Below are 25,986 nucleotides of genomic sequence, written 5' to 3'. Positions count from 1 at the left end.
ACCAGAATCATTTCAATGCTAATTTCCCTGGCATCTGTGATAAATAAATTCGCTCTGACAAACACACAGTCATCAGCTTCAGAGGATTGGACCCGCTTGTTTTTTTTTTTTTCTTTTATCCCTTCCCTTCCCCTCCTCGCCCTCCCTTCTCCCGGCGCGGGGCCGTCGGGATCTGAAGCCGGGCTGCGTTTCGAAACAAACACCACGTGAGCACACGAACAAACGTATTTACCCTCGGCAGGGCAAATACACAAACAGTGTATGCACACATGGCGCAGCATATACTGTACACAACAACAACTAAACAGTAGCTTAGACACATACAGAGCGACGCACACAAACAAACGCCGCCGCAGACGCACAGGACAGAACGCACACGTCCATGAATATTTCCACATTCAGCACGACTTGTTTGTTATATCTGCGCAGATGTCCGCCCTCTATTTATACTCATTGTGAGTCCTAACCCGTATTCTTCAGTTAACAACATGAGCGAAGGTCATTCAGACAAACTCCGGACGTGGGCCAAAGGGAGGGAGCGCAGACCAGATGAAGGAGGATGTCGGACATAGAGAACATCTTTAATGTCTCCGTGCTCTGTTCAGGCTAGACGGATTCCAGGGGAATCCTCCGCAATGCAGCAGTACAGCAGGGAGCGAGCCCCCATAGCCCTCAGATGCACGCTCATGTAGATATTCAAATATAACAGTTATGTATTCCCCACCGCTGCCGCAATGCACTCCTTCTTCTTGTATCGTGGAGATGCCCGACTCACATGCACAAGAAAATGATCCTCTCATTTTATGATTTGAGACGCCCCGCTGCCATAAATACAAAAAAAAACACCCTAAGATGATGTGAGACGCTCGCTCAGCAGTATGCACACTACATAATTGTAAACGCTGTTTTACACGTTAGCCGGCACTCCTCAGTATCCATCAGTATGTAAATCAAAGTTTGCTGCCTTAATTTACCGACGTCAGCGCCGGGAAGACATGCGCCGGCATGCACACGTGGAATAAGCTCTTCATATAGAAATTTGACAATGTATGCTCGATCATGGCTGTACCGGGGGATCATGTGCGATGGCAAAGTAAGGACAAACGCCACAGAAGAGTCCAGTGCCGGGACGGATGAAAACTTGTGCATAGTTATGCGCTACTGTGTCCTAAAGTACTACAGTTGTGCACTGCTAACAAACACAAGGTACATTCTGACAGTATATTATTGTAATTATGCTGTTGCAATGCATGATGGGTAATTAACTGTAAAGTCGGCAGCTGTGTACTTATAACGGTATCGGGCTAACAGCAGGCTAACAGGCCTACAAGTGGTCCAACAAGGTACACATGCTAACAGACTGATAGACTGAAAGGCTGATATGCTAACAAGTGATATGGTTGGGTTAACAAAAAAACACATTTACATTTCTGTAGTATCACTTTATATTTACAGTTTATTGTGTATATTAACAACAACTACATATGCTTTTTGTACAGTATCGCGATGTATTTACTGCAATTAGTGGCCAGTAATTAAGTGTAAAATGACACCAAAATATTTACAGTGTGCGGATTTTGTAAGTGGCTGTGTGGCTGTAACACTACTATGTTCTACTGCTTCTCCAGTGAGCACTGTATGTCGTGAGCACCCCGCCCTTTCCTCTTATAATGTGTCTTGTCATTTCCAACGACATCAACTGGAAATGAAGTGGAATTGACACCTGCGGGGACAATAAGAGGAGGAACACACACACACACACACGCACACAAACACACACACAAACACGCAAAATGTGATGTCTAGGAACGTGGTGGTTGAACTGTGCCTCAGTCGTGCACATGCACTTGGCATATTTTTTTTTAAACTTTCACTTTCTTTCAGCCTCAGCGCTCACACACGCACACACACACACCCACACACTGTTCCTCTTGCGCTCCCTCATACAGTACTGTTTATCTACCTTTCCCCCTCAGCCGTCTCTCCCCCCTCCCCTCTTACACTATGCCTCTAAGACCTTTGTCTTCCCTGTCTCATTCCTTTTTCATCATTACTCTCCCTCTCCAGACTTTTCGCCATCATTTTTTTTTTCACCCACTCTCTTGTCTCTCTGTCTCCTCGCCTCCGTTCTCTCTCCCTCTCCTCCCCGGAGGGTCCGTCTCCGCCACTGGGATCAGGGGCCAGGCACTCAATATCTCCCACCTTGTCATGCCGCGAGGAGGCCACCACCCCGGCTTTGTTGTGTTGACACATTGATCCTCTCTACCACGCCACATAGAATTGGGAGTGTGTGAATAGTGGACAGGTGCGTCACTATGTGTGTGTGTGTGTGTGTGTGTGTGTGTGTGTGTGTGTGTAGACATGCTCACAATCAATTATGTTTGCTGTCTGATGAGCACGTGTCTGTTGTTCGATGTATGGTACAGTATGTGTGAATTGTTTTCATGCCAGTTTTATGAGAACTTTTGTCAAAAGGATTGTGGGTACTTTTCCATGACACTTGACATGATCAATAAATCTGCAATATTTTAGCCATGTTAGTGGCTCTATGGATACAATACTTAAATTGAAAAATAAAATGATACTCATCATTCTCATTCATCATCCTCATCAGTGACTGCTGGAGTTTGCGTGTACTAACAGTTAGTAGATGTCACGACGCTAACAGAGTAAACAACAATGGTGAATACAGAAACATTTAACAACTATATGGAAAGTTGAGTAGTTGTACTTTGTGTGCCCTGTTACCTGCCGCTAAATGTTTTATACATATATCAAGAATAAAATCGACAAATCAAATCAATCGATACTAATGTCAATGAGGCAACTGTTGGACGTGACATTTTTATTTACAATTCAACACATGACCATGAACTCATAAGCAAAGTAGAATAAAAATAAAAATATATATATAAATAATTCAACTAATCCAAAAGATAGAAAAAGGAGATTGTCATGTTTGACAAAAGTGTGGGAGAAGAAATGAACATCAGCAAGTTGAGTACTTAAATCAAATCAGCGATTTGAAAAAGCAGCTGATGCCTCAAAAACCGGAGATCTGAAGTTTTTTGATTAATACTTTGCCAGCTGAATCAGACTGTTTACAAGATATGCTGCCTTTTATCCTGCAAATACATTCCAAAAGCAGCGCTGTTATATTGGCAGGTGGATTTTTTTTTCATATTATGCTTTGTGGGATTTTGCCTTTCCTTTATTGTATATTGTGCATTTATATTTATATATCTACTATAAAGTATATACACTGCAGTCAGTCAGCAGAAGTACAATTAGTTCTGCTGTAGCTGCGTTATTTTAGATCACACTACCTTCCTCGGCATGCTCCCTACTCTACCTCTGATTGGCTACACCACACCCGTTAAGTAATGCTTGTGTGCAACTCTCACCAAAGATTGAGCAGAGGTCAGAGGTCTCACTCTGTGTCTGTGAAAAGGAATGCTGCAGCAATGCACCATAGGAGAAATTTTGCGAATTTATGTATGTATTAATAATTGATGTAAATCTATTCTGCTGGGACCCCTGAATAAAAGTATGTACCTGAAAATTAGCAGAATATGACCTCTTTGAATGATGTTATTGGCTCTCTGTACTGATAATAACTATCAGCATTGTAGCATCATCATTGGGATGCTAGCATTTAGCTTCTTTCCTGATCCTGGTTTTTCTTGTTCTGTTATTTCCTGTTTTACTTTGAAATCGTGCCCTCATGTGTCCACGTGTTGCTTTCCACTTCCTCCCACTGAGTGATTTTCCATTCCTTCCCCTCACCTGTCCTTGCCCTGCCCCCACCACACCTGTAGCTCATCCACTTCATTAGTGTGTGTGTGTGTGTATAGTCCTTGTGCTCCCTCTTGTCTTTCAGTTTCCTCCTGTTTCTCCAGTTGACCTCATGGTATGTTACTATACTAGTTTTGTGGTCCTTGTGCTTTCATTGATTCGCACTTTGCACTTTGTTTAAGCTCTTTCGTTGCTACTTCTGTGTTTTTGTGTTTTTGACTCATTTTTGGATTTACTTAGATTCTTGGTTTTAATTGTATCATTCAGCTTTTGGTTAAAAATAACCTCAAGCTTAGCTTGGCATTTTGGTCCTACCCTTCTCTCTCTTTAGTCACTATATCACTGCTATATGCTGTCATGCTTGAGTAAACAACACAAATTATTATGTATCATATTCCTGCTGCATGCTGATAACGCTGAAGTGAAACAAATCTAGCTTGAATATCTGTAAAGTTACAGGACTAGTTGAGACCCTCATCTCAACTAGTCTGAGATGAGGGTCAAGAATTGCCCGACGTGGGGGCTTAAACTTCGGATGTGGGCTCGGGTAACATGTGAAGTCAGTGGAAACGCATCAATAAAGCACGGCAACAGCACTTTACAACAGTGCCGTCCCAGGTGCTGGCAACAGCAGGACTCGTGCAGCGACAGTAAATCATCGCACACTGGGAGGCTTGTGTCGGTGTTTTTTATGAGCTCATACAGTATTTATTCAATCACAAGTGCAACTGTGCGAACAACCTGCTTCATCAGGTTCGCTTGTCAGAGGAAGTGTACTCAAATGTGTAGTTAAACTTCAGTGTTTGTTTTGTGTGTTTCTTTTTCCCGTAGCTTTGAACTGTGTGGGTTTTTTTTTGTTTTTTTTCGGCTTCCATCGTCTGCAGCCCCAGACTGTTTAATTTAGGGTCCTGGCTGGTGCCAGAGTGAAGGGGAGATCTACTGGGGAATGTGAGCTGCTAGCAAAAAAGCGAGTGTCTGGACTCGCATAACAGAGCAGCTTCTCCCAAACTCTGTCTGACCCTCATCTACCCCCCTGCCCCCAGCCCATCACCCCTGCAGGAGACATCCGGGAGCCTTGTGTGCCGTCACTTCCTGTATCCACACTTCATGCAGGAGTCAGACTGCAGGCGTCGGGCCGCCTGAATGGGAGCGAGGCTGCAGGAAACAAGACTCCCCCTCTACCTCATCAAGTGTCTCTTTTCACAGAGTCTGAATGAGCACATAAACAGGTAAAAACATTTGAATAGGAAGGGTGAAGGCAAGAGCATGACGAGAGAGAGAGAGAGAGAGGCTGCAGAGGAACCAATCAATGTCTCTGAATGCATCTGTGGGTGAGCGTGTGCACAATGGATGTGAAGGCCACAGAGGCGAAACACGCTGGCTTTGCCGGCTGTGCGAGCGGCGGCGGAACAGACCGCGTCGTCCCCGCCTGCTGAACGCACACGACGGAGTGCAGCGTGGGTTCGACCCTGTGAACTTTATCACTCGCCGCAGGTTTGCAGTTGAGCTGTGCGCCGCTTGAAAAGAGGGGGAAAAAAAAAAGGGTTCATTTTGTTCTTCCTTTTCAAACACGCCAGTTAATGGAAGAACGCATCGATCTGGCTTTGAAAAGTAATTAAAGTCTGATGTTTGGCTTGATGTCTGCATGGGTAAAGAAGGACTGACAGGAAGTTATACTAAGTATTGGTGTAGCACAAGCACCTCCACCTCCTGACGTACAGATCTTGGTCTGCTTGGTGTATGCACTTGATTTGTGAACACAGTTGTTCTTTTTTTTTAAACACAGGATGCACAAGGTGATGTATCTATTTGCTTCTGTCAGATTAACAAATGTAATACGAGGATGTGTGCGACTGCTCAGTTCAGCCTCATCACCCCGCTGTGAATGATAAGTGAAACATTACTTTGTACTGAGTTTTTTAAATTCCAACATTTGTGCCAGAAAATGCATAAAAAAATTTGGCTTATAAATTCACCAAGCCTGCAGGAAGTTAAGTTTTTTTGAATGCCCTTGTGTGCAAGTATTCACATAACTCTAAATGAAAAGTGTGGGTTTTTGGACACACTCGCTTCAGGTCAGCGATGTGAAGATGTTCAACGCCGAACCCATTTCCTGTTCTGAGCGAGAAATACTTTTTCCATTAAATTAAAAAAAAAAAAAAGCAGCTGCAGAGAAGATCTACAGTAAGAGAGCACTCTCAATATTTCATTTTCATATGTGATGCAGTCTGCGTTTGGCCTGCTAAGCGCACACATCAGGACAGATTTATGTTCTGTTCAGGGACACGCGCTCCGCTACCCTAAACGCCTGCCCTCATCCAAGGTCATTTCAAATCAGCTTTTTTTCCTCTGCCTCCCTGTATGTTCTCGCCTTGATTTCTTAATCAGCCGTAATTAATCGCACATCGCTTTGGATTACTTTTCTCATAGAGGAGCGTGTTGAAGGTGCAGTGATGCTTCAACCAGGACTTGTTTTGTGCTGCTGTGTGTATTTTTTTTTTTTTCTTTTCCCTCACTATGATTAGCTTTAAAATTAAACTCCAGTGGCACGGCCCCAAGGTTGAAGCTGGTGTTTGGTGATATGCTTGGGTTTTGCCATCTGATTTACTTGCCATTAGCTGTCCATTTAGTTTTCCTTCCCTCCCTCGCTCTCGCTGCGACTGTAGTGTTAGGTGTGCCCTTCAATGCTTTTAGCTTCGTTCTGCTCTCCCCAGCTGAGTGTGCATCTGTCCTCTACACTTTTAGCACAACTTCCTGTGACAGTGTTTGTACTGTGTGTGTGTGTGTGTGTGTGTGTGTGTGTGTGTGTGTGGGGCTGTGTCCTCTAACTGTGCTCTCGCAGTGATGCAGGATGCTGCTCCAGCAGGAACGTGGCTGCAGGCTTTCAGTGCCACGCGCTGTCATTGTTAAGACGCCCGAGTGGGCTGCGTGCACAAACAAACGACTCTGACACTCGCACGCAAAAAAAAAGTTGTGTGTGTGTGTGCGCGCTCTGTGAGGCCAACCTCAGTGCAGGACTTTGACCATTTCACCTCCGCTGCTCTCACACTTCCGCATTTTCGGCAGTGAGAGTACCTGAGACGGGATGTGTGAGAGCGAGTGGACCAAACGTTTTGACAAAGACTCAGCCGAAGGATTAAGAGGGGACTCTGTCTGGCGGACCTTCATTCCATCAGCTCAGACGTCACACACCTCTTGCTGCACACTCTGGTCATTAAACTTAAGGACACAGACTTCTGCGCGGCTCCTCCAGCGTCCCCAAGTCCCTGAAAACCCATTTGCGATGTGGATTTAATAAATTCAAAATGCTTATGTCCAGTAATGGCATAAATTGTGGGCTGCTTTCAGGAATCTGCTCTTAAAATCACATCTGGTAAGATATCTGACACAGCATGTCTCGGTATAATCAAAAAGATAACTCTGATAAATGAGCGCGGGCGCTTCAATCTAACTTTCCATCTGTGATGCTGATTGAAGACACCTGCTGAAACTCAAGGCCAATCTGATACCAGTGGCCTTTTTTTCTTTTTCTCCTCAAATTTAGAAACTGAACCTCTGTGTGAAAATGTTGTGTGAAGCCTTTTGTGACCCCAGAGAGAGCTGCATGAAGTATGAAGAACTGCCTAAAATGATGTCACTTGAGTAAGAGAGTGTGTTGGGGCTGGAGAGTCTGAAAATGAAAAGAAGGTTGGAAAGAAGTGTAGCCCGCTCCGCTACTCAACTTGAGGCTAGCAGCTCGAGGCTGCTGTTTCTGTTTCTTGTTTTTCACCTTGACACTGTTCGCCGAGCCGCCATACAATGAAAGAAGAAGGAGCTGCAGTAACGGTTAACTGTTAGCAGATCAATTCCACACACTAGCTCTGTGTCTGCAACTCATTGATTTACTACTGCTGTGCAAAATCACGTTGAAATGACATTTACGGTTACATAGACTCTCTCCACTTCCATACACTCGTGTATCGAATGTAGGAGCAAGGTTTTGACAAGAGGGAAGAATGCTTGAAATAAAAACGATATTTCTCATTCTCCCGAATCGTTTCTTTTATCTTTTGGGGTCAAAGCGAGCTCGGCCCGACGGCGCCACAGCCCCCCTCCTCAAACTCCAACAAGCCAGTGTTGCAAGACTAAAGTTGTGTCTGTGCAGAGAGAAAGGCGTTTTTTTTTTTTTTGTCTGGTTCAGCTCCCAGAATTTCTGTAGCTTCTTACTGAATCCCGGTGGTTTGATGTTTTTAGTTTCTCTCCAGCGTCCCTGTTGGTTCCTTCAGATATTTGCTGTATTGTAGCGTTTCAGCAGGTTCGCTTTCAGCCGTCCCAGAAGTCGTGTTATGTGCCTGCTGGCGAAAACGCAACACTTCCCGATTCTGCTACTTTCATAATAAAAGCTTTTAAATAATAGAGGACTTTTATTGTGAAGAATTTAAAGGTAAGAAAAAGATTTTTTTCCAACAGAACTGGTGGAGCTTTGTTAGCGGCTGATCTCTGATGGCGCGGCTGGGTGGAAGAGTGTTTTCCAGCCACTCCTTTGACCACAGGAACAGGTCGGCCTGTTGTCATGGAACTGCGAACCCCTGCCATGCTAGGCTGACTTGTCGAATCACACAGAGTCAGGCCGAGACGGCTGTACGGGGAAAAGCTCCATTGGTCGCCAGACCCTTAAAGGCCAAACTGTGCTTGATCCCGGAAGCCAGCCTGCCCATCTGAAAATCTTATGCTGACTTTGGGTTTTTTTCTCTTGCTGCATTTGTCCCAGCAATTGCCTTAAAAAGCCGCCCACATCCGACCCGGTGCTGTCGGATCGCTGAAGCAGCTTCCACCGCTCTGAATGCAATGCCCACAAAAAGCTGCTTCTACCATTCCTTTCCTTACCTGGAGGACCTTAATTGCCTGTCTGGAGCCCAAAGGCTCAGTGGTGTGTGGCCTTCTGGGATCTCCAACAGACTGTCAAGCTCCATGCTGTTTGAAAGCCCGGCTGATATGCCCCTAATTGACCCTTGAGTGCTGTGGCAGGGTGCCAGCAAAGACCACACTGCAGCTCCACCATCAGTCTTCCAACACGCACGCTGCCTCCGGAATTATCTATTCATCGCACATTATTATGCTAATGGCATGTTTCAAGGTCTCTGTATCATAAATAATATAATTCTCACATCTTTGGATGGTAGAATCCCTGAAACTGTCAGAGTTCATCACTATACCGAGTGATTTTCCTCCTCATATACTTCTGCTGGTAGATCACTCATTTACTGCAGTTTTTTTTTTTTTATACCAGGCATCTGTCTAAAGCTATAAAGGCCAAAACAGCTAGAAGTGAGAATAACATCAGGCTCATATTTCAATCCTTTACCCACAGACATGGTTGTTCTTGTCGTAAAACAGGCTTTCCATACATTCATGTGTTTTAAAGTCTGTCAATTGTGTAAATAAACTCCAATCTTAGACATGGAAGACTGCTAACTGATTGTCCAGAAAAAAATATTAACCATAAGTACAATTCCAGCCTGTATTTTCACTACACTGCGATAACTTGAAGAGGTTTATCTGACATGATTTATAGTTTCATCCATATTTCATCAAGAGAGACTTTTTAGAGGTCGTCTGTGAAACACAGGCAGCGTCCAGTCCAACTTTTCTCACCTTTTGTCATGCACCGCCTCCGCCTTCCATCCGGAGAAGCGAGGAAAAGGGTGACGCAAAGAGCAATAAAAGGTGACTACACCCCTGCTCTGACACGGACAAACCCTTTTTTTTAGGAGGACAGGCAGGGGGAAGGTTGAGTGGAGGAGTTCTTTGTTTTAACTTCAGTGCTCAAAAGATCAATACGGTCCCTTGAGGCCGGGGCAGATAAGAGGAGTAATATACAGCAGTAATGTGTCAGCATCACTTACCATCTGATTACAACCTCTGTAGGTACCAATGCACCTCGCTTTTTCAATTATTTATGACACCCGCAGATTGTTCTCTTCATTCTGCTTGGAAAGCAAGAGGACAGTGTTTGTCTTTCCAGTAAGGACGAGTGATGTCTACAGATCTGAAGGTAAATGTAATTGCGGAAATATGATTTTAACAACTGTCTCCCCAACAGCAAGATCTTGGTTTAGGTGTTTGACTGACAATGTTTTTTTTTTTTGTTTGTTTTTTTTTTTTTTTTTTGCATGAAACAGTAACTATTGTTGTGTGTTTACAACGACAACAATGGCGGTTTAGTGGCTAAAAATGTAATCTAATAAAAACAATGATCCAGACTGTAACTTAAATCTTAACACAGCACCCTTACTATTGTCATGTGAAGTGGCAATAAGCAATTCCTGTGAAAACTGTGGCCTCAGGTGCCGTGCACGAACAATAAGAACCAAGACGGACTGTACACCACTGACTCTACACCACGAGAGTTTAATAAGGCCTCTCCAGCAAAGTGTGATGTGATGGCTCGCCGTTCGGTACAAAGAAAGTGTTTGTTCTTAGGTGCATGGTTTCATTCATTCTGCTTTATCGCAAAGTTGCACCACCACCTTTTGGCCTGGCAAGCATTTTTTTTCGTATCTGTGTGCATGAGGATCCTTTTCACAAAACTGGCGTATGAATATGGAACTTTTCTGTTTTGCCAAAACCAGGCCCAGGCTATCAATAAAGGCAAACTGCACAGTAGCTGTAACTATATAACGAAACGTGAAGACCGGTCGATTTGACAGGATTTCCAGTACATTTTATTGTTTCTGATTTTTTTTATTTCCAGATCTACACTCTCTCGCTGTCTCACTCTCTTTCACTTAGGCTGATATATGATGTAGTGTTTCCCACACATAGACTTCACTTTGGTGGGCCACCCAGATACATTAACATTTTAAAATACATTTGGTGTATTGAATAATTGACTGACTTGTGGACAATCCTCCTCTGTGAACGCGCACAGACTGTGCCATGTGTTTTTGTAAAAACCTGTAAGTGCACCTGGTCAGTACCCACTTTTCGGCTTGGATCATTTCAACAGGCATTAACAACAAAATCCTCCTACACAGGCGGCTCACCTGCTGTTGTGAGAACAGAGTCGTGGGTGAAAAATTCACAATGCAAATCGTGTTTTTTTTTTTGTTTTTTTTTGTGGCGCGATTTTGTAAAACACTAACGCCGCTAACAATGAATGTCCATGTGGCCTGTGTGCCTGATGAAGAGAGAGAACTGAAGGGAAAAACAAGGTGAACAGACTGAAGTAGGTTGTGAGAAAACAGTAAAAAAGAAGGTGGTGAATTAAGTGGAGTCATGCTCACCCTGCCTGCACTGTATTTATCTATTTGTTTACTTTGTTCACATCTGAGATTCAGCTCCGGTCGTTATGCTGTTTGCTCTCATTGAGATTAATGCAGTCTCGGTTTCTGCTGACACATCAGGAATCCCCTTCTTTCTCAAGAAGAAGTTTTCATCCTTCGCTCTCTTGAGTTCAGCTTTTACTTTTATACTCCTTTTATAATATAACTACCATTTGTAGCTGTTCTCTCAGTTGAGCAGAGAGCAAATAGAACATGCCTCTCACTTATGACTTTGTTGAATAATTTTTTTTTGGAGTCTGGGATTATGTTTTTAGTGTTCGCTTTCCCGCACCATTCACTCCGGCATTATCTTTATTTCAGTTTACTTCAAATGTTTTTCCAACACTGTGCAAACACGAGCACTAGAGTTGAGAGAACGCTTCCAGCACACTTGTCTCGAGCGCCACAGTGCATCCTCCATCGTCAGTCTTTATCATCAATTATCGTTTTTATTCAGCTCTTATGTAACCGAACGTTGCTGTAAACACTCGCAGAATTAAATCCGCACAGATTTTCTGTCATCGACTTTTCTCAAGTGCGCACGAGGGCTAAACCTCGTGTCAACTCCTTTCTCGTCCGTTTGTCTCGTGTGCCCTGCTCCGACGCTCACGTTTTAATTTAGTTTACACACTCGCGTGTCAGCCTCGATACTTCCTGACCTTGGTTCGTCCCTCTCTGCTGTGTGACAGCCTACAGTGTCTTTAGGCCCTCAAGGATGGCAAACAGTCAAAACCTTGCCCGTCATTACATTATAGAGCTAATGCAATAACAGTTAGGTGGAGGAAGTGTGCCAGCGAGCCCACTGCAGGCGACAAGGGTCCCATCTCTGTGTGTATGTATTTGTGCTTGTGTATGCATTTGTGCTGCATGTGTGTTTGTGCACCTGCACATTTACAGGGGCTGTCGGAGGAGGGGGTGCTTGTATGTGCGAGTCCTTATATGTGTGTATGTGTGAGGGGTTTAATGAAGCACTCTTAACTCAGCACATTTCCCCAGGCATGGGCGACTCAGGGGCAGGGCTGTCAGAGTTTGCATGAGCACGCTGCCAAAAGATTGCCTCAGTTCCACACAGTAATGTTGAAGCAAAGAGAGCAGGCATCACTTTGCTCGCCAATCTTATTCCCATAATCCCAGTTTTATTGGATAGCCTGACACTGTGAGCGCCAGTCGGCGGGACGAGATCCTCTCGCTGCCCACATACCTGCACGTGTGCACACACACACACACACACGCTCCTCCTGACTTGGCACCGTTCGATTGGCGCGCTCAGCCGAGTGTGGCCAGATGAGTGGGTGATATTTCACGAGGGCCAGATCAATGACCTTCCCGTCTACCTTCAGAATTGCCTTTTTATTGGTATAGATCAGAGGGAAAGAGCAGATATTGATGAAGAGCCCTCTGCAGTATCTCGGTTATCTTTACCATCGCTTTCATCTTATACAGTATATACTGTATGTCTGCATGTTAACAACACGTGACAGCCCCACGAGAGCACCCGAGTTAACTAGCAGTCTTTATTGTCAGGTGAGACTGTACTCAAAGTGCATAAAGCAGCACCGGGGAGCCTGCGGGTCGTTTTCAGCTGCACGTGTGAACTTCCACAGTCTGAAATGAACTTTATTAGCAGCCGAGTTGACTGGTAGAAGTAAAAATCCCCCCCGACAAGCTTATTTTTACTGCCTGCTTCTGACTTTAGCATTTAATTATTTAAAACGCTGCAGTGAAACAACTGGAAAATGATCACAGAGGCTTGTCGTACAAAAACATTGTGGAGTTTGCTCACAATCTGATTAGATTTCTAGTGTGTGGTAATAGTAAAGTTACCCAAAGTTAACTTGTGGACTGCCCTGTGTGTTTGAATGCTGGAATAATGTAAATACACAACTCAATGCTGTCCTCATTGTTGTTTAGTGTTTTGTGTGTGTTTTGCTTTTGTTGCTCTGTCTGCGGCGCTTTGCAGTGTAAACTTTATCACCAATTATAAAAAGAATATTATTTCCCTGAACAACACAGCTAGCAGCCGAGCTTCGAAGCAGTAAAGAGGCAACACCGAGGCGCAGAACTGGAGTTTACATCCTGCCGTGTTCATATGAAAGCGCTCTGGAGCCTGAGAGCTAATTACAAAACCATGAAGCTGTTAAAACAAGAAGCACTCGAGTCTCAAAAACCTTCATCAAACAAACGTCTTCACTCTCTGTGAACTCATCCCCTCCCGCCCCCACAACAAACACCACATCTACAGGATCTTGATTGTCTGTCGTCAGCTCCGTCTTTCATGGATTTTCGGTGGCGGTTTCCAGTTTTCATCTGCATGATCAAGTTGTCAAGCAGTCCCTCTTCCACCTTGACTCAGAGGACGGCTCCACAGAGGCTGTCACGCAGATCAGAGCAAAATATGGACAAACTGTCTTTGAGGTAAATAACGTGATCGGAGGCGGTGAGGCAGCGAGGAGAGCGGCAGCGGGACGCAGATCAAAGCCAGGCTGCGTTGCGTGTTGAATACCAATGGATGGATGCCAAATACTGTACGTGTGTTGGCTCTCGACATTACATTACACGGTGAGGAACCAAATCTGGTATAGCTGAACAATTTGCCGGGGTTGCCAGTTCATCTCGGTGAAGATGAGTGTGAGGGTTCAGGTTTAGCTAGCTGTAGGAAATTAACGGAGGGTGGAGAGTCGGATAACTGTGTGTGAACGTGAATGCCCCGCATCCATGAAAATGCAAAAATCCTCATCAAACACCGCTGAGCCCTGACCACCTGCGCCCAGCTGTCAGCCAGCCGGCGTCAACTGCATGTCTGCCAGCATCTCTTGAAAATAAATGATTGCATCATAAGTGAAACTCCAGTTTGCGGTTAATCTATAAATTAACGCCAAAGTGAGTGAGTGCACCTGAAAAGCGGCCTGTCAAACGTTCTTGGCAAACTGGTTTCAAAATCGGACGCCAGAGCTCAAAGTGCTCTTATTAATCTGCTTATTCTTCTGCCGTCTTGGGAGGAAAGTTGGCAAAAGTGACCCTGTCAGATGTAATTGGACTTTTTGGGTAGAGAGAGAGAGAGAGAGAGAGAGAGAGAGGGAGAGAGAGAATGATTCATCAAAGTCAAAGAGGAGGAAAAGGATCCGTTCCCAGGATGAGTGAAAGAGCAGGGAAAAGAGTGTGAGGAAATAATGGCGAGACAAGGGGGTTTGGGATGTGGAGAGAACAGAGACCAGGGGAAAATGGCACAAAATGAGAAAAACTGTGAATGATGAATGGAGAGAGGGTGAGTTGTGAGAGTTGTGGAGAGCAGGGGGATATGGGAGGGGAGGAGGTTGTGTAACATTTATTCATGCATGTGTATGTGTGGGTATGTGGGGTGTGTGCACATACCATCCAAGGAGTGTCTGGAGGCCCGTGTGTGTGTGTATGTGTGTGTGTGTGTCCTAATCGATTCTCTCTGTGCCATCTTCAAGCCCTCCCTCCACCCGCAGCCTCGGGGATATTTGTGTTTGCCTGCAGTGTGCTACTTAAAAGGGGCTCTGAAAAAACACAACATTTTTTGCAGGGAGACACGCGCTCGCGGGCGGCGTACCTCACACAGAATAGAAAATCAGCAGCGTTTCTCACATCTCTCGCTCCCACACCCCACCCCACTCCCTCCGTCTCCCTCTTCAAGGGATGTTCTTTATAGCAAGCCAAAGCACAGCGAGTACCCGCCGACTTAGGAGGAGCCTCGGTGCCAGTTTGGCAGTGCCGTGGCCCCGAGGCGACGCTGCATCGCTCCATTGTCCACTTTTTCAACTCGCTCCGAGAGAGCCAGTTAAAATCATAGGCCTCCACTTCTGACAGCGGAGAGAGGAACTGGTCAAATGTTGGACTTTGACTGACCCGCGGGCAATCGCGAAAGTGCAGACTTCACTTGTAACCTGTTGTTCACAACCCTGGATGTCAGGATGGCCCATGATATCCCAGAGTACTTCTGCACATATTGAAAGATCTTTCAAAAGAAGAAGAATAAGCCAATTTGGACGCTCAGAACTGACATGACATAGACCGAGCATTCAAATAATGCTGAAAGCCTTCAGAAAATTCTGGTAGCTGCAGCCCGAAGGGAGGGTTTGCTATAGATGCCATTTAACAACTGCACATTGAAATGATTTCTGAAGTCTGGGTACGCAGTGTGAAGTCATTTAGACAGCAGTATCCAGCTAAATTTCACTAAAACTGACAATACTCTTGCAAGTCTATGGCCTATCATTGCTACTGAATTGAGAAAGTGTGCAATTTATTCCTTATGGGTTCAACTTTTTATATGAGGAAAAAGTTTTAAAAAGTTACGCAGGCTTAAATCAACAGATTCCTGCAACAATTCCTCATATTTGGTTGTTGAAGTGCGATGCAGTCGAGTCCTGTGTTTGGCATTCTGCTGGTATAGTTCTGCCTGGTGTGCTGCCCAGATAATTTACACAGTAATGAGCAAATGCCGGCGCGGTTGTTGCTCCATGTTTAATTTGTAAGCAATGATTCTCTCACAGAAACACTGCGCACAAGTCCGGAACACAAGACCGTCTGCCTGTGTTTGTGTCTAGATTAGGGGTGTCAAGATGTCTCTGTGTCCATGATCACGACTCGGACCAAAGATCAACAGGTCATCGGTTTTATTCCTTGACATCTGTCACGATGTAGCACTCGTTACAACAACGGTTTGACTCAGACGAGACAAGCTCAAATAATATATAGAAAAGAAAAGAAATATCTCCTTTTGGGGATTTACTGATTGACCGCAAAAGGTGGAAGTTCAGGTTGTTACAAAGCCTTCTCAAATCTGTCTCGAGTAAACCCTCCTTCCTAAACAAATCAATAAAGGATCTCTGGCAGTGTTATAAGTTGAGGTCATCCCCCACGAGTAAACCCTCCTCTCATAGAGAAAACAATAAATGATCTGTGAAACATCCTCAACACTGTCAGGAGTTCCCTGATACCAGTCGCTTCTTTGTCTTTGTGCTAAAAGTCAAACTCATCAAGATCAGCAGCTCATTGGTTTAATATACTCGACTGTCATTTACATTTTCTCTTTCCTTTTTCTTTTTTTGTTACAGCCACAGTTTGACTGTGTCCTGGTGGCTTTTGGCAGGTTAGAATTAGTAGAAGCATAAATAATATTCACCAAGAAATAAAGAAACAGAAAAACTACCCGTCGCTGTTTCAACAATGAACCACCGGAGATGGAAATTCATTTTGCCTCGAAGTTCGGTTTCTTAATTCTGTCCCAAGTGAGCCCTCTACCCAAGCAAAGCAATAAAGGATCTCCGGAAATGTTATCCGTTCCGTTAATCCCCCGTGAGTAAACCCTCTTCTCGTGGAGGAAAAACAATAAAGGATCTCTGAAGCGTCCTCAACGCTGACAGACTTACCTTTTTGTACAAATCAACCAATGAAGGGTTTTTGGAATTGTTGGATTTGATGATTGTAATTGAAAGGTCAAATCACGACACCTCGACTCCAGACACATCCGACCGATAAGCCGCGTCACTGCCCTCACGTGGTTCGTAGTGACGCGTGTCGGTTCGCTTGGATCTTTCTCGATAAACTCCGAGCGTTTCCCCTCCCTCAGTTCGGTTTCTTGTCGCACAAACTCATCAAACTGATTCCGACCGGAGCGATGAACTGTAAACGTGAAAACACCCTTAGTTGATTTTCACGTCTCCTTAGGCGCAGCTCTTGTGTGTACGCCGAGATGTCAGATTCACCATTAGCCCAGAGCAGTTTGCTCTCTGTGTCTAGCGCTTGCTGTGGGATGTTTTCTGTGGTTTCGGGGTGAAACCGTGTCACTGCGCTGCCCCGAGGCGTTCGGGGGTGGGGGTTGGGGGGGTGTGTGAGTGGCTGGGGGCTCGTCAAAGTTAAGCCTGTTATCTGTCTGTGACGTCACCACCGCATACACACACAAACACACACACACACACACAGAAGCAGACAAACAAAACAGGCGTTATATAACCATAAACCATGACATGGCACTTGTCCCGCAGAAATCCCCCTCTGGAGAGACGAAGACGGGAGCGTCGGCACAAAGCAGAAACGAAGGCTGAGGCTTGGAGCTGAGGAGGTGAAAGGAAAGTAGAATTAGAATGCAGCAACGGTGTTTTGTGTGCGCGCGACTACCTGAGGCAGAGAGGGCGCGAGAAGAAGGAGTAACAAAGGGAAATGTGAGATGTAAAGCAGGAGAGGTGCGAGCTGTCAGAGCTGGAGGTATCGACTGACTGACGAAGGCCTGATAAAAGCCTTCCACAGAGCACCGAGCAAACAAACAAAGGCATGTGTCGTCTTCATGGACTCCCTCCTTCTCTCGCTCTCTCCCACATGTACATTCTACATCACGTCCTATACATCCACTGCTTCGGCAGCCGTGCAGCGCTCTCCTCCGCGCTTTTTAACTTACAAAAGAAAAACCCCGTCTTCAGACTGCTCTTCCTCCAGACTCGACTCTTGTCTTGTCAACACTCGAGGACGAGGGGGCCTCAGATTGCCGCGGCAGCTGCTTTCGCTGGTGGCGAGGGTATTGGGAGCTGTGCGATCCCCCATCCCCTTCCTCGCCCGTCTCTCTGTCTCAGCGCCGTGCCTGGCGGATGTTTATCCAGGCCCAGCTCTCGGTGGACTGGGCCTTCCACCAATCACACTCAGCTCGAAGCCAAGCAGCTTGAGCAGAGCCACGCAGGGGGAAAAGGAGAAGACGGAAATCTGGGGGTTATGCGTGTCGCATCAAAAGAGGGGAACAGCAGCGTGGAAAGTATAGTTCGGTTCCTCTGTCTTTGGTAACACCACCATCAACATTTCCCTGCGTTCAATGCTTGTGCGCCTCTTTTAGACTTACAGCTGCTGTAGCTTAATTTCAGTTGCTCGGAGACGCTGCTTTGACTCCATTTTGTGCACGCGTACCGCATCAAAAAGGTGCTTGTTGACTGCGGCAACCGCTCGCTGCACGCCACCGAACGTGAATAAGAAATAAAAACAAAGCGGGGCCCCTGTTTTTTTTCGTGTATCTCCTTGACACTCCGTCTGATCCTCGCAGGGGCGCTGGAGTTCAGACGTCTTTGATTGACAGCTCCCTCTTGTCGTTGCACTTTTTTTTCCCCGGGATGCGTTTGATGTTCTCGACACGTTACATCTGTGTTATCTGATGCGTCCCCCCCCCCCTCCTCGACATTGTTCGGGGTCTGTGATGCAAGGTTGCTGTTTTTTTTTTTTTTTTTTCTAAACTGCGTTCAGTACACAGGGAGATTCGGTATTTGCATGCGAATTGCTTTTTTCTGTTGCCTCTGATGTGGGGTGCGATAGCATGCTGTACGAGCACCCGATGGGAAGAAAAGCATTTCTTCCCCACCCCCCCCCCCCCACCTCCTTCTTTCTTCTTTCATGTTTGTCTCCTTTGAGGCACAAAAAAAAAAAAAAACAATAGGTGGAACAGAGGCGCTCCTGCTGCATCGCTGCAGTAAAAATTGATTAAACATGGGGGGGAAAAAAAGGTGTGTGTGATTGAGGTGTGTGTGATGGGAGAGTTGGGATAGACCTCCTGGAGGTCCCATAGCAAACCCCCTTCCTTTCTCTCTCTCTCTCTCTCTCTCTCTCTCTCTCTCTCTCTCTCTCTCTCTCTCTCTCTCTCTCTCTGTCTGTCTCTCTCTCTCACCGGCTTCTATCTTCAGCCGTCTCTCCTGCATACACTCCCAACTTCCTTCCTCTTTTCCTTTCCTAACCTCTATTTTATCTCTCTCCGTCTCCCGCGCTCCTCCCCCTGTTTTGGAGCCAGCTGTGTAACTCTGCTAATGACGCCAAGAAAGCATGCTGTCAGCACATCCTCCGAAGCCGGCAGGGCACGGTTACATAAGCTGGTTAACAGAGCAGGGCCCACTGCCATGTCAACCCCTCATCATTATTAGGAGGGGAAGAAGAGGAAGGAGGAGGAAGGAAGAGGGAGAGGGGCGAAACTGGAAGTGAACACACACACGTGCTTCACCGACAGTCGTCCCATCATCTGTAACACCAACTCTTTTTTTTTTTTTTTTTTTTTTTTCCAGCCCCACCACATGCTTTGGCAACACATTTTCCCACAATCCCACAGATTCTTTTTCATCCTCCCCTCTCCTCAAACACAAACACACTGAGAGGGGGGGATTCATCCATCTGGGGGTCCTTTTTTTTTCTACGACTCGACCAGGAGGGTCGCTCCTCTCTCACTATCAAGGGGCCCCAATTAGAGCCCATCAGGTAATTAAGCACAATTAGCAGATTAACAGCTACACTGGAATAAAAAAAAAACGAAAAATTGCCCCCCACCGCTTCTAGCCGAAGGCATTACAAAGAGAAAAAGAAGCATGCACACGCGCTCTCTCTCATGCCTACACACCAGGCCCTCCACCCCTTCCTCCCCCCTTCCTCCCCCCTTCCTCCCCGCTTCTTCCCCTCATCTCCCAATACGACTGCAGCTCAGCTTTAATGTATCTTTTAAGACCTCTTTTTTTCTTTTTCTCTTTGGCATCCCCGCTTAAAAAGCGCAGATTCTCTTTAACAATCTAAATCCCCCCCCAGTTGTATTCCGCCCCATCTAATCTCTAATCTCCAACTCAGCCGCGGCACAGCAAGGTCGCACGGGACGGGGCCTGTTTAAAAAAAAAAAAAAAAAAAAGAGAGAAGGCGGGAGCGAGAGTGAGAACACGAGGATGGAGAGTAGCAGCCATGGCACGACTCTCAAGGCTCTAAAAAAAAAGTCCTCTGACTTATAACGTTATTAGCCGCGCTAACAAAGAGAAACGAGCTGCTTACGTGCGACAAATTGGGGCGCCAACCTGAAACAAATGGAGCCACGCACAAACACGAACCCACCCCATCCCCCTCCACCGAACCCAAGGCCTGACGTACATCCATCTTTCATGTGTACAGTAATGCACCCTACGCATACAGGTGTCTCCTCACAACAAGAAAGAATAGCAGAAATATGAACGCATCCCTAACAACAAATGCCATAACTTAGTTTCTTTAGTGTTCTGGCCCTCTGGCTCCATTTGAGTAATGGCAACTTTGGCAGATTGAAGTAAAAGCCCCCCCCCCCCCCCGTGTGTGTGTGTGTGTGTGTGTGTGTGTTTGTGTACGCGTTTATCCATCAATTATGAATGTGCAAAGCTTTACCCACGGCCCTGGAGCTTGGTATGTAAACTCTCTCTTTGATGTTAATCGCATGCTGCATTGATTTGAACAGTGCGCGTGAAACAAGACAAGGAAGTTTTTTTTTTTTTTTTTTTTTGGGATGCGCTTGACTTTATGGTTCCGAGTGTTTGTGCGCCTGTGCATGAATAATGGCATAATTTCTTTCTGTTTCCTTTTTTTTTTGCTCCATGCACAGCAAACGCGTGCGCAAAAAACGATGGAGCACAAAAGAAAAAAAGGGAAAAAAAAAGTTGATTGAAGGAACAGAGGAGTGGGAACGGGGGGGAGGGGGAGTAGAGACGGGAGCCTCTCTGCACTTTTTTGTCCGCAATATTATGTAATAAAAGAAACTGGCACAGAGGGGTATAAGCAAAAAAAACAAAAACAAAAAAACAAAACCTAAAAGCAAGGAGGGAACAGCTAAAGAGAGCAGAAGAAGAAGAAGAGGGAAAAAAAAGCTGAGGGAGCCAGACCTAAATATTCGGAGATGTATTGCATTAATGGAATATGCCTCACTACAATATAGTGCGCAGCCATTTAGGGATCTGCCTTTGTCATTAGGCAAATTAAATCTTCTTAATGTTCCCTCTGTTTAGTAATGGATGCTCCTCCGTCAACCCCTCCCCTCCTTCCCCTTCTCCCTCCCCTCCCCTCCCCTCCGTCTTGCTGCTCCCTCTCGTGTCTCCCCTTGGCATCCCCTGTGGTGCTCAGTACTCTGCAGTCAGCTTTTGCTGTCTAGCATACGCCACTAAAGCTCTAAGTACATCTTCCCAAGACTTTGTACTTAGCTGTGGCGCTGTCACTGCATTGCTGTAAAGCTCCCGCTACCCCGAGAAACAGCACAGCACAACACAACACCCGGCGCCAGCACAGCACAAGCACAGACATCTCCAGGATCTTTTTTTTTTGCCTTCGTTGTAAAATAGTTTGAGTCTGACAGGTGAATTTCACCTGATTCCAGTGCATACACCAGGAGGATCGTGGCGAATATGCAATATATTTAATTGCGTCACAGTCTAGGGTTCAGCTGACGTGACTTTGTGGGAGTGGGTATCTTAGTGCATGCTTTCTGAATATGGCTGTTGGCTTCTCCATATTCAGTTTCAGCACGTGGACAGCTCCAGGCCCAGCCAGCAGGACCACGGACAGCACCGCAGCAGCAGCTCCCCGACAGCTGTGCAGCAAAGTTCTCAACATTCATTTTAAGGTCTATTAAAAAAATCCTCCATGTCTAATGGATTCCGCGCTCATTTGGGAATGAACAGCATTGATTTGAATTCTTCAAACAAATGAATACATTTACATTTTCCCAGACAGTGGAAGTGTGACACTGTTATACTGCCTCTGAATGTTCTTCGTTCACTTTTTAAGTCTTCTGTCACACAATTAATGCTATTATCATCAGTTACAATGACTCTTGAAGGAATGAAACAGCAAACTGTTTATTATAATGTCACAAAATATGATGGAAACTCAATATAAACTTGTTGGGGGAGGACAGTGGGGTTCAAAAGTCTGAGACCACCCTGAAAATCAGAAAGTTTGCAAAAAACTGGATCAGTTGTAACCAAAGCACGATCAGGCAGACCCAAAATGACCACGTCGTCATGCCAACGTTAGTTCTCTGACTGATGGAAGCATTGAGGGCTGTCTTGTAGGGGTTTCAGAGGACGAGCAGCAGTTTCTGAACCAATTGCCAGTAGGGGAACGAGGCCAGATGCTTCAGGTGAGCTAGAAAACACCAGGATCTCAGGAAAACACCAGAATCTCTACGCTGACGGATCCAAGTTTGAGAATCATGCAAGTAACAGAAGGGTGTATGTGAGGAAACAGAGAAGTACCAGTCCACTCTTCATAGACGTGCTCCACCCTCTGCTTTGGGGATCTTTGGGGAAAAAGGATAATGAGCTATTGACAGAACTACTTAAAGGACGGACTTTCCTCCACGGCCAGCTGACCTCAACCCCATCGAACATTTAGAGGAGCACTTGAAGACTCACAGGAAGCCCTCTGGACCCCACTGGATATACATATTTAATTAAGCTTATATGGTACAACTGTATACCTTGAAATTGGTCAGTTCGGTTCAGTTGGAGGCCACTGAACTTCACAAACTAATTGGAATAATAAGGCTGTAACTTCTTCCACCTGAATGGACACAATGATTAACTGAGATAACATGATGTAAAGACAGAAGAAAGAGTTTTAATCAGCCAAATAAGGGATCACATCTGCTTGGTGGACCTTTTGGGGGTGCGGGGCCTTTTGATGACAGTGTCGGTTTATGTGTTTGTAGTTCCAGCGCTGTTGCTCTATTGGCAGTCTTAAACCTGATGGCTAGAAATGTAATCGTGGATTTCAGGGGATGCTGCTGCTCTACAATTTCTTGCAAAACATGCCAATTCTCCAGTGGATCCCTGTTTTTAATTAATTTTGACAATCGCCACGGCACTCCTCGTTTATTGGTCTCCAGTTGGATGTCCGCGGCTCGTCCCGGTAACGTGACGCCGGCGGCTCAGGGACGTTGAGTTGTGGGGGGAAAAAGATGTTTTGACAGGGAACATGTTCATTTACAGGCTGGAAGATTGCCACGCCGCTCACATACCGTTACATGTAGATAACTGCCTTGTCTGTTTTTTTGTGTGTTTTAATCTCTTGTTTCATTAATTCCGTGTCACTTAAAACTTATCTGCGCTGACAGATTATATGAGCTCACTGTACGCAGCAGGTATGCAGAGACCCATGGGCATCCATTACACAGCGCTGCAGCAGGAGGGGAGGGGAGGGAGGGAGGGTGCGGTGGTGGTGTTGGTGGACGGGGGGGTGAGATCCAGAGAGTGACAAAGCCGTCGAGGAGAAAACATGAAAACTGGAAAGCGAAGGAGGTAAAATCACAAAATGATGAAGGGAGGAAAGGAGGAGGAGGAGGGAGAGGAGGAGGGAGAGGCAGGGAGGCTGGTGAGAAACACCTTTTTCGAGGGAGTGCGCAGTTGCATCTCATTACCTGCGAGGGGCAGCAGAGATGCAGCTTTCCTATGGCTACTTTCAAAGCTCCTATTTACACAGACCAACAGAGACTGATCACCCTCTTCTCTTTCCCCTCCTCTCTCGCACAAACATATGCATACTTCTTCCCCTTCTCTTCCCCTCTCTCACCTTAAACTTAGCAAATGCAAAAGAACAAACGGAATGAGCCGAGCAGATGAACAGACTCGGCTTTAAAAAGGGGGGGAAAAAAAACGTCTCTCATCTCGAGGGGGACAAGCACCACTCCCGGCCCCTCCTCGACCACCTCCGCGTTCAGTCGTCTCCGCCGTTAATGGGCGGTGTTGAAGTAGCAGGTGATGTGCACTGACAGTGTGAAGGCACAGCTTGTAGCAAAGGCTAATTGGTGTGGACTGACTTCAGAGGGAGTGTAGCCACTCAGTGGTTGAGTGGTTGGGGGAGGTGGCAAGGCCAGAGAGCATTGTAGGACATGCAGGGGCTGGATCATATGGTGTGGAAGGGGGGGTTTTCTTCCTCTTCTTCTCTTCCTCACAGGCTTTTTAAATCATTACCAAGGGCACACGCTGAGTCTTGTTACATCGAACATCGAACTCGGCTCAAGGCCTTCCTGCCTGCTAGAGTCATAATTAAATAATCTAAAATAACGTCCTTCTGGATCAAAGTGCAGCTCATATGAAAGGGGCACTGTGTAGTTTGGTGGAAGACATTCAAACTCAGATTTTTTTAGATTTACATATTTAACGAGGTAATGATACAAACTCAGAAATACGAGCCCAGGTGTCCAGATCACTGTTTGAAGCTAGAAAGGTGGCAGGGTCCGCCACTTGCAAACAAACAGTATGAAACTGTGTTGTTCTTTAAAGTCAGTTTGTTTATTCAGTCATGAAAACAAGGCAAATTCTGTTTATTTGTGTCGTGTCGTTAAAGTCTCTTCTCCAAATCTACGTGGTGCACCTTTAAAGTGCTCCGTGTGAGGGGAAAGTCTGGCGAGCTAGAAATTGGGGCAGATTCGAAAAACCAAAAATAAATGATCTCCAAGCACACCTGCTGGACGAATCTACAGATGACCTGCTGCGCCGTGTTGCGGAGGCTTTAAACCGAAGCACACGCGAGCAGATGCTAATGTGTGCTGAGAGTATAAATACAGATGTGTTGCAGTGGTAGCATTCTTGACATTTGGCTGAAATGTCTCTGATGCTGACACAGCCGATGCCAGGGAGGGAGTGATGCCTCGGAGGCAGGACTCAGTGTTCACTCTGACTCATCAGCACGTGTACACACACACACACACACACACACATAGACACACTACAACACACACACAGACACGCATAGCCATGGACGTCAGAGGCTCTTCTATGTTGGCATGCGGGGGTCTTCCCCATCTCTCATCCCTGTAGAGCTTAGTACAGCTCATCCAGCGGAGTGTGTATCCACAGTGCAGGGCGCTGTCAGACTGTATGTGTGAGTCACGAGCTGCAGGGGGGGATTTTTGAAGCCAAACTGCACACACACGCATGGCTATATATAAATATATATTATATGTAGATATGTATATAAATATGTATATATAAAGGATCAGTTATCTTACTGGTATCGTCCTTGAGAAGCAGGTAATTATCAGTTAGTGTCAGCAAAAAAATAAAATAAGGCTATAGCTCAGGAGGTAGCATGGATCATCTAGTAAGTGAAAGGTCGCTGGTTCAAATCCTCCTACTAGCTGCATGACAAAGTGTCCTTGAGCAAGATACTGATAAATGCCCTGAATGTAAAAGCCAAACTCTCTTCATCATGATCGGAATTGCAAAGAAAGGCGGCAATTCCTCACATTCAAGACGCTGGAACCATCAAGTGTTTCACAGTTTGCTTGAAGAATGACTGAAGTGATTATCGCATTATCAAAATAGTTGCTTTTGTTATTCTTTTTGATGGTCTAATTGCTGCGGCTCTGTAGAGTTTTGGAAGCAGAGTGGGAGGTGAGAGTGTAGGAGAAGCGAGGCAGACAAAAGAGGAAGAGGCATGTTGTGAAACACGTGTGACCTGCGATGTGGCGGGGGGGCGGGACTCAATTAGGTGAGAGAGCGCACACCTACGGACCATTTAGCGTGAAAGTTGATAAGAAAGCGGCGCATGTCGCTGCCAAAGCAAACTGTCACCGCTTTTGTTGGCTTCGGCCACTTGAGAAGGCGTGTTGATAACACAGCCTCTGTCAGCACTGTGTGTGTGATTTGAGGGAAACGTCTCACCAGCCTCTTGATTCTTAAAAAGCGCCACTTTGACTTGATGTGGAACAAAACAAAATGTTTCTTTTTTTTTTTTTTTTTGAAAGTGTTTGGATAAAGTATAGGCTCCAGTTCATCCAAGTGTTCAATTTTCTCTTCTGGGTCTCCATTTTCCTTTACCTTAAGGGGAATTAATCTGCCCTGGAGCGAGCTGCTGCCAAATAAATGAGCAAATAGTGAGCTTACTTGCTTTCTTGCTCACTTAATTAGGCCTCCTCCTGCCAAATAGCCTGCAGAAGTCCCCTGATCACCTCGTGTACCAGTCCGTGCTGGGTCTCCTCCACTGAAGCCTCTGCGGGGCCCCGTCTGAACGAGCTTTCCCTCCGAGGGACGAAGCTTCTGTCTGTCTGAGCTCCTCGGTCGGGTGTTAAGATCTGCCCTAGCCCGTCCACTGCCAAGCTTGTCATCGTAACAAGCTT

At 45.8% G+C, this 25,986-nt stretch overlaps 1 long non-coding RNA gene across 6 annotated transcripts in view; it reads left to right on the top strand.

The window, feature by feature from the left end:
- The first annotated feature begins 3,818 nt into the window (after positions 1-3,818).
- Positions 3,819-25,986, top strand: part of LOC119032897 — a 201,555-nt gene continuing 179,387 nt past the window's right edge. For 4 of the 6 annotated variants that reach the window (XR_005079079.1, XR_005079074.1, XR_005079075.1 and 1 more), the window contains exons 1-2: positions 3,857-3,910; positions 4,680-5,024. This is a non-coding gene — a long non-coding RNA (uncharacterized LOC119032897). Of the gene's footprint in view, positions 3,911-4,679; positions 5,025-21,380; positions 21,584-25,986 lie in introns of those variants that run through there. The other 2 variants (XR_005079076.1, XR_005079078.1) reach the window with 2 other exon arrangements.

Source organism: Acanthopagrus latus, chromosome 14 (assembly GCF_904848185.1).
Source record: "Acanthopagrus latus isolate v.2019 chromosome 14, fAcaLat1.1, whole genome shotgun sequence".
In the NCBI taxonomy this organism is placed as follows: Eukaryota; Metazoa; Chordata; class Actinopteri; order Spariformes; family Sparidae; genus Acanthopagrus; species Acanthopagrus latus.
Note: the sequence above shows the minus strand (reverse complement) of the source record. Positions and strands in the feature narration are given on the sequence as shown.